The sequence below is a fragment of the Magallana gigas genome, chromosome 10 (assembly GCF_963853765.1).
Source record: "Magallana gigas chromosome 10, xbMagGiga1.1, whole genome shotgun sequence".
In the NCBI taxonomy this organism is placed as follows: Eukaryota; Metazoa; Mollusca; class Bivalvia; order Ostreida; family Ostreidae; genus Magallana; species Magallana gigas.
This window is the reverse complement of record NC_088862.1, coordinates 6,581,273-6,590,234: the sequence shown is the minus strand read 5'-3', so window position 1 is coordinate 6,590,234 and position 8,962 is coordinate 6,581,273. Positions and strand designations below refer to the sequence as shown.

General features: G+C 32.3%; 1 protein-coding gene across 1 annotated transcript in view; it reads left to right on the top strand.

Moving 5' to 3' along the window:
- Window positions 1-3,559: 3,559 nt before the first annotated feature.
- Window positions 3,560-8,962, top strand: part of LOC117683449 (ankyrin repeat domain-containing protein 17-like) — a 199,767-nt gene continuing 194,364 nt past the window's right edge. Inside the window, exons 1-2 of the mRNA XM_066073515.1 lie at window positions 3,560-4,089; window positions 8,414-8,542. The gene's annotated coding sequence lies outside the window, so the exon portion shown is untranslated. The remainder of the gene's footprint in view (window positions 4,090-8,413; window positions 8,543-8,962) is intronic.

The window sequence follows — 8,962 nt, the reverse complement described above, 5'->3', positions numbered from 1 at the left end:
ATCAGAAAATATTGCAGCTCAATTGCCTTAACTTGCAATTAATATTACTAACGCTAAGATTACTGGAATTACACATACGTACCTTAAAAGAGAACACGTTGTGTAGTTTTATAATTGTTTTAAGAAAGACAAAATAAAATATAATGACGTATTGCCATTTTATAACACAGAAGCGTTTTCCATGACGTTTTCACTGCTTGTTAACTTTCTTAGTACCCAAGTGACTTGACTGCATGGGTTTCCTTATCTTAACTAAACTAACTCGTTGCAAGATTTCTAATTTCTGCTCTCATAACTCAAACAGTTATCACATACATGAAATATTTGATGATTCAATTAATTACCCAAGTGCTTGGTCCAAATACTAATTTGTTATCAAAGAAAATGTAACACGTCGTTCAATAGAGACCACCTTGAATACACAATTCGTAACTAAAGATCAACATTAACATAAAAAAGACCATAAGTTATCTAACATTTGACCTTGCTCTGGATATTAAAAAATATGACATCGAACATCCATCAATATTATGAACTTACTATGTAATATGAAAATAATACAAACATTTGCATCTTGCAGCTATAGAAACAAGTGTACAATGCTTATCAACAATGTCACAACTCATATGTTTTTGTTGTAAGTTGATTCTATTTTAAGGACATATATTTATAATTTGTTTGTGAATACGTGTATTTGAGATATTATTCATATTTTGATGCTACCCAATCATAACAGTATTCGGTTAAAATATAATTGAGCTGAGTTTGTTTATAAACTCTAAAATAACTCTAAGATAATTTATTTCTTATCAATGTTCATTTTGTGCTATAAATGTCATTTAGGTGAAAGTTGATTCCATATGATGTATTTATTATATATTGACCGGTATTGCCCGATAATACAGGGTATGCAAATATTATACTTAATACATAAAAAAAATGCAAATTTTATTAGGAACACTTGCTTTGATCTGATATTAAAAAATGACTTTTAGAACTAGAATATACTTCTATAGTTAGCAGAGGAAAAGATTGACATTCTTATAAACATGCATGTATTGAACACTTTGGGCTTAATACTACAGGCTTTTACAATTATTAATTAATTGTGGTATTTCAATATGGAAAACATTGTGCACTAGTAATTGAAAAAAAAGATGTTATTGATAATATACTTGTTTAGTCATAAATCTAACTCAAATAAATATCGATTTTCATTTACAAGTAGCTTGTATTTTGATTTTACTTGTAATGAGATGGAGTGAAAAAGGGTGAACATGAACCTTGCACTTAACATTAAGATGATATTATTATTACTAGGCTTTTTAAGGCTTACATGGAGCTGGAGAAAGTATTCAAGGGCCGACTTCTGAAGACAGACATTAGGAAATTATCTCCAGCAGAAAAGACTCCGGTACTGGAGACCTATAAATATGCAGTACTGCTATGCACAGATCGAAGCAAGAAACAGCAATACTAAAGTAATCACTACTCTACTAGCATGAATTAATTTTATAAACATTAAAAGCTTTCACTTTTTAATAGTTTACATTGAGTTTCTCTTCATTTTAATGAAAACATATAACAAGGCAGCAAGCAAAAAAAGGTCAGAATGACAATATGATTCATATTGTTTAATTACCTAAAGGAAGGCAAAGTGAAGGAGTTGCCTAAGACGTTGAAGTCAAGTAAACCGTCAACTGCAGGTGCAAGTTAACTAATTTTATTGCAGAATGTTGACGTCTCTTGATCATATGCTATAAAAACAACATTTTCTTTTAACAGATTATATTAATAAACGTTTGGATCGAAAGAGCACCTCCTCAGAAGAGAAGTTACAAGGGCACATGGTGTCAACGCTCTAGACAATCGGCATAGACCAGTTCCAATAACCCAGATGGAACAAAGAATCAGGAAAGAAGATGTTGCAGCATCTCATAGACAGGGCCAGATTTAAATGACATTAGTATAGATACTTAATGTCACATTAGTTTTGTACACGACACAAGGTGGCAGTATTTGTCTATTTTTCTTTCTAAGTCTGTGGTTAATCCAACGGACAAATTTTCCGCAATCAAGATATCATGCAAGAAGACTAAATTAAGAAGTTAAAAAAACAAAACCAAAAACCAAAAGAAACCAAAAAAAAAAAAAAAGCCAATGAGAAAATCAGCTCTATAAGTATGCAATTTTATTATACAATGTTCTTCCAATCACCAGCCCTAATTGATTAAGAAAAAGTACAATGTACTAGAATTGAAATCAATTTACAGTTAACTGCTGAAATCATTAACTTAATATCCATTTTACTTTATTCTAGTATACAATTATCTTAGATGAATTCATGATATAGAGTTTTATAGGAACATTGTGCAAAAATTGCATGATGGTGAGGTGAAATATGAAAATTTATAACCCCCCCAAAATCATACTTCCCGAGGAGTTCGCTGTAGGGAAATTTTGATTTTTTTCTGGGGGAATGAATCTTTTTTTTTTTCGAAAAACATATGATTATACAAAATACTACAATTACTAATGGGTGTTTTTGACTTTCTGTAAGCTAACATTTGTAATTGTTTTGATTTTTTTTATTTCTCGTATTTATTTCATATAATCATAGACAGACGGAAGTTGGTTTTATATTTTTGTTTCATCACATATGACTATATCGTATATTTAAAATGAAAATCCCCAGATTTCCGTAGAGGTTAAGTATGATAGTATTCCTCTGGAGACACGGCCTTTTGCCCTGCCACGTGACTTTCTAGAATAATGAATTGACGAGTTATTAGAGAATAAATACTATTGTTCTCTAAACGGCGATTAGGTAATATTACGAGAACTGGGATATAGTAACACTTTAGGTTCATACATATACTGCGCAATTCTCAGCGTCAAATGAGCTTACTAGGGTATTGCACCATAATTGTCTTTATCAATTAAATGGGGAATTTTCCTTGGTTGTCGTCAAAATCAGGAAAGGTAACACCGTCGGTAATGTTTAAAAATCGGCACTCTTGATATTTGTTAAAACCTAAGCTGTCATTTTAAAAGTATGCTATCATTGTTATGATAATATTTTACCATTAAAATGATAATTTATAGACAAACGGTGCATTTTTTTTAATGCTTGATGTTTAATCTAGGCAAGATACTAAACAAATACTATTGTTTGATGTCTTAAAAAATGCATGCTTCTAAGGTGAGACCATTAACGCTCTCCATCAGTGTAAAAATCAAGGTGTTTTTGGTTAAAAATTGCGTATATTCTTAACGCAGTCCTTTGGCACTTTGACGCAGAAGACCCATAAAAAATACAAATAAAGCCTCAAAATTCTGCTATTTAGTTTAAATTGGATTTATGGGGGTTCATGTACCAAATACATCATGCATGTATGAGTGTATATGATATACTTTACATGAAAAAAATAGATATATAATCATCACAATATATCATCAACGAAATTAAATGATCTTAAGTCGGGTTTTCTAGGTTGTTAACTATGTGTTTATATTGAAAGAGAGAGAACAAAACAGACCCCTTTTTCGCACGCGATTATGTTATCGACCCTGAGCATAACAATACTAAATGTGTCCTCATCAGGAAATTCTTGGTATTCCATTGTTGAAAATTTCCCAATATTTGGTTGATTTTTAAACCATCGGTTTCCTATAACGCTAGACGCAGAGGTATCTTTGGGATCGCTGATTACGCGTATGGTATTGTGTGAACTTTAAAAAATAGTTTGAAATTACAAAATTTTAAATTGACTTGTTGAGTTTATTTCCTTCAAAGTTAGTACATGAACATTGTATTGGATAGATAACTTATCACTCGTTTTGCGAATATTCTTTATTCACTCTTTAATATTCAGATACCTGTTTGGTGCCCCAACTTGTGTACCCATGATATAGAAAATACCAGTAAAAGGTTAACAGATGAGATGTTTTTATTTTTAGATCGAGAACAGCATTGTTGCCTTGGAGCATTGTACAACATTATTTCAGAGTCTTCGCAAACACTTCAAAGTGTATGTTAACTGCGATTTTGAAACTCTATTATCCTCCATTCTGTTACTAAGTGAATGTGTAAGTACATTATTTATTTCTATGCATGGTAAATGTTTTTCCCAACAACAACAACTGCATTATTAATGTAAATTCAGAAAAATCTATTTAAATCATTTATCCTTATACATTGCATTTTTTAATTAGGTATCGGTTCAAATAAATTGAAATCTGAACTTGGATACAAAGTACGCAATGATACTTATAATCATTGAAATTTTCATTTGATTATTTTTTTCCATACATACAATAACTGATTTGGTAATTGGATTGTATACTGCTTTTAATTTCTCTACTAACATGCTACATGACGTTTGGAATGTCTTGCATGTAAACACAATTGAATTTTTGTTGATGATAAAATGGTGTAAAAATGACAAAAGCCGTTTTGTTAATATACAATATTTACTGGTAATCATCCATCTGTTGTTAAAATATTTGAGTTGCAGGGGATATCTGTTTGGGGTCTGCTGTGTGTGTGGTCTGTACTGTATAACCAGGGTTATATGAACAACATTGACTTTTTTGTTTATGCTACTCCCTCCGAAAACCACACTGACTAAAGTTACTTTTTTGAAAGTCCTTTTCAAGAATGATTTATCCGTTCCGTAAGAAGATATAGAACTTTGTAGTCTTTTTTTTTTATCTATGATAATTGTATTTATATGTCAGCAAACATATACAAACTATTGCAATATTTTAATAAGGTTTAATGCTAAGGTCTTTGTATTTTATCATCAATTTACGACACTTTGTTAACGACATAAAAAAGGGGTGCCATGATAGTGTGGAAATTACTAACATTATTGCGACTGTACTTTCATATCTATATGCACGATGCAAGAAAACAGGACTGCTTGTTGAAGTAAAAAGGTGCGTGAAATGAAATTTAATCTTGGCATATTGCGCCTTCTTTACAACAGCACGCTCCGATAACCTCTTATCAATGGCGTATGTACATACCATAATATTATGTAAATTGCTAGTGTTTAATTCTTATAGTATCAAAAAGGTAAAATAACGACTCTACGCCACTAGAATTAAAGTTTTTCTCTGCAATACTTGCCATTTTTATACGGCATTTTTCAAATACAGTCATGTATTTAATTATTATCAGTGTGATGTATAGAGGAGTGACGTTAACCTAGTTAAGGTAAAACGACACAGATCATTGTGAACATACTGGTTCATGCATTCGAACTTTTAAAGATAGAATTTCTTAAACTCTTCTCGGTTGAAATATCGTTCATCCAACTGTTAATCTGGTCCGCTTCTATGGATCCTTCCATTTAATAACGATACATACATAGTGTGTTTAATGTACTTTGGTTTTATCATTATATACACTACACTTTCGTTACAAAAGTGTTTATGTTAAATACCATACATGAAATAAACAAAAGTATTCATAAATTTGATCGTCGAAGTTAAACAAAAGTCCGGTTTTCAAAAAACATCTCATTTTCAAAAAACATGTAAATGTGTTTTCTATACATGTACATGTAGGAGGTTATGTAGATATTGAGAAATTAAAAAAAAACCACCTGATTAATCATGAAAGAAAGAGAGAGAGAGAGATAGTTTGAGAGAGATAGAGAGCTTGCATTGATTTTGAATTAAATTTATGAATTGTATAGTTTACACGGGAATTAATTTCATAATAAGTAAAAGTGCAGTCCTAATTTCCTCACCTATTCTTTATCATTCTGCGGCCCTGGTCATATCATACACAACATACATGCCATTGTAGAACTAGTGTTTTCTATATACATGTAGCCTAAGGAGATTATAAAGATACAGAGAGAGAGAGAGAGAGAGAGAGAGAGAGAGAGAGAGAGAGACTGACACACAGAGGCAGAGAGACACAGAGGCAGAGAGACAGAGAATGAGGATAGATTGCATTGATCTTAAATTAAAAGTTACTAATAGTTTACCCGGTAAATAATTTCCTAATAAGTAAACACGCAATCCTAACTAATCTTCATAACCAGTTCTCTATAATTATTTAGATTAACTTAGAGCTGACAAATTGATTTTCAATTCATCAATGTTTTATTCTACACCAGATCAATTGATAAAAAAAAATGAAGACACATGATTAACAACTAGCTGATTGAAGCTACAGTTTTAAAAGAAGATGATGTTGACATTTTTTTCACTCGGTCAGTGATTATATAATAGCTACTGTACACAGCCCTTCTTGACAATTTGCAGTGCACGGTAGCAAGATCGGGAAAAAGAGATGAAAGACACACGTATACATGTATATATATACACTCTTTCTAAGATCTGACTGGTCGTTCAGTGATTACATAATAGCAATATACTGTATACAGCCCTCCTTGACAATTTGCTGTGCACGGTAGCGAGATTGGGAACAATGAGGTGTCAGACACACGTGTACTTGTATATACACACACGTTCTCAGGTCTGAATTATCGGTAATGGTACACAATAATGCAATATGTTGTTTAAAGACCCTAAGGCTTATAATTTTTTTTCACAGTTTGTCAAGTAAAGAAACAAGAAATTGAAAATTTCGATTTTTCAGTTCTGAGAATTTCAAACATGAAAAGACTGAAGAGCTTTAAATTCAAAACATTATTTTGCACAGTGATATGAATTAAAACTGTGTATTGCTCTTTTATATTTTTCAAATGAAATCAAATTTAAATAAATGTATGATATTTTTCTAATCCGAAACCCGGAACATTGTTTAGAATAATGCATGTTTGAATATATGTTACCCCGTTACCGGCATTTGCATGAGGGCAATTCTACACAGTAATGCATATACATAACTAAATTGGAAAATGCACACTGATAGAAGTTAAAACTGCCAATGGACCGGTTTAATCCCCCTTCCGACAAAAACACAACTCTCTCTCTCTCTCTCTCTCTCTCTCTCTCTCTCATGATATATAAAAAAAGTTTAAAGCAAATAGACTATGAAATTCTATGCATCATTACACAGGCACGTAGCATCTTTTTGAAAGTTGGGGGGGGGGGCAGACTCATCTTTTAAATTAATCTTTTACATGCTCCCCAAAAAGTGTGGGGGGGGGGACTCCATGATAATTCTATTTTTTATATGTAAATTTAATAAAACTAGTTGCTGCGAGAAAAAGGGGAGGGGGTAGGCCCTCCTGGCCCACTCCCCCTGATGCTTCGTGCCTGTTACACTGCATGGATAAAAAAATTCAAGATATAGGTGATCATTTCAACATTTCATGTTGTGTTATTGTGCGCTTTAGCTCAGGCAGGTTACATGGCACAGAACATTGCATATTCCACACACTCCTCTACTTACTTTTCTTTTTTTATACAAACTACAGAACACGGTTATATTTTTAAATGCATGTAATAAAATAAGCGGTTTATCGGTATACAAGAATAAAATTATCTTGATTTGTGTCAATATTGACTTAAAATTATTCACGTTTGTAGTAATATTGCCCTCTATGAAATGCAAAAAAAACAAGCACCGTCTAAAACATGAATGCCAAATACAAATTTTTAAAAATCCGAATTAATTAAAAGCTATTTATTTACTCTGCGAGCAGTTAAAGACCGTACAGGGATTGTCAGGGGCATGCACAGGGGTATGCAGTGGCTTACAGGGGATGACAGTGGCGTACAGGGGGTGACAGGGGCTTACAGTGGCACACAGGGGTTGTGTACAGGGGCGCACAGGGGATGACAGGGTATACAGGGGCTCTGTACAGTGGCACACAGGGGATGTACAGGGGATGACAGTGAAAACACAGGGGGTGACAGGGGAAGACAGGGGATTTTCATACGGACAGGGGTTTTTAGAGCCAGTAGTGTCACAATATATCATCAACGAAATTAAATGATCTTAAGTCGGGTTTTCTAGGTTGTTAACTCTGTGTTTATATTGAAAAAGAGAGAACAAAACAGACCCCTTTTTCGCACGCGATTATGTTATCGACCCTGAGCATAACAATACTAAATGTGTCCTCATCAGGAAATTCTCGGTATTCCATTGTTGAAAATTTCCCAATATTTGGTTGTTTTTTTAAACCATCGGTTTCCTATAACGCTAGACGCAGAGGTATCTTTGGGATCGCTGATTACGCGTATGGTATTGTGTGAACTTTAAAAAATAGTTTGAAATTACAAAATTTTAAATTGACTTGTTGAGTTTATTTCCTTCAAAGTTAGTACATGAACATTGTATTGGATAGATAACTTATCACTCGTTTTGCGAATATTCTTTATTCACTCTTTAATATTCAGATACCTGTTTGGTGCCCCAACTTGTGTACCCATGATATAGAAAATACCAGTAAAAAGTTAACAGATGAGATGTTTTTATTTTTAGATCGAGAACAGCATTGTTGCCTTGGAGCATTGTACAACATTATTTCAGAGTCTTCGCAAACACTTCAAAGTGTATGTTAACTGCGATTTTGAAACTCTATTATCCTCCATTCTGTTACTAAGTGAATGTGTAAGTACATTATTTATTTCTATGCATTCTAAATGTTTTTTCCCAACAACAACAACTGCATTATTAATGTAAATTCAGAAAAATCTATTTAAATCGTTTATCCTTATACATTGCATTTTTTAATTAGGTATCGGTTCAAATAAATTGAAATCTGAACTTGGATACAAAGTACGCAATGATACTTATAATCATTGAAATTTTCATTTGATTATTTTTTTCCATACATACAATAACTGATTTGGTAATTGGATTGTATACTGCTTTTAATTTCTCTACTAACATGCTACATGACGTTTTGAATGTCTTGCATGTAAACACAATTGAATTTTTGTTGATGATAAAATGGTGTAAAAATGACAAAAGCCGTTTTGTTAATATACAATATTTACTGGTAATCATCCATCTGTTGTTAATATATTT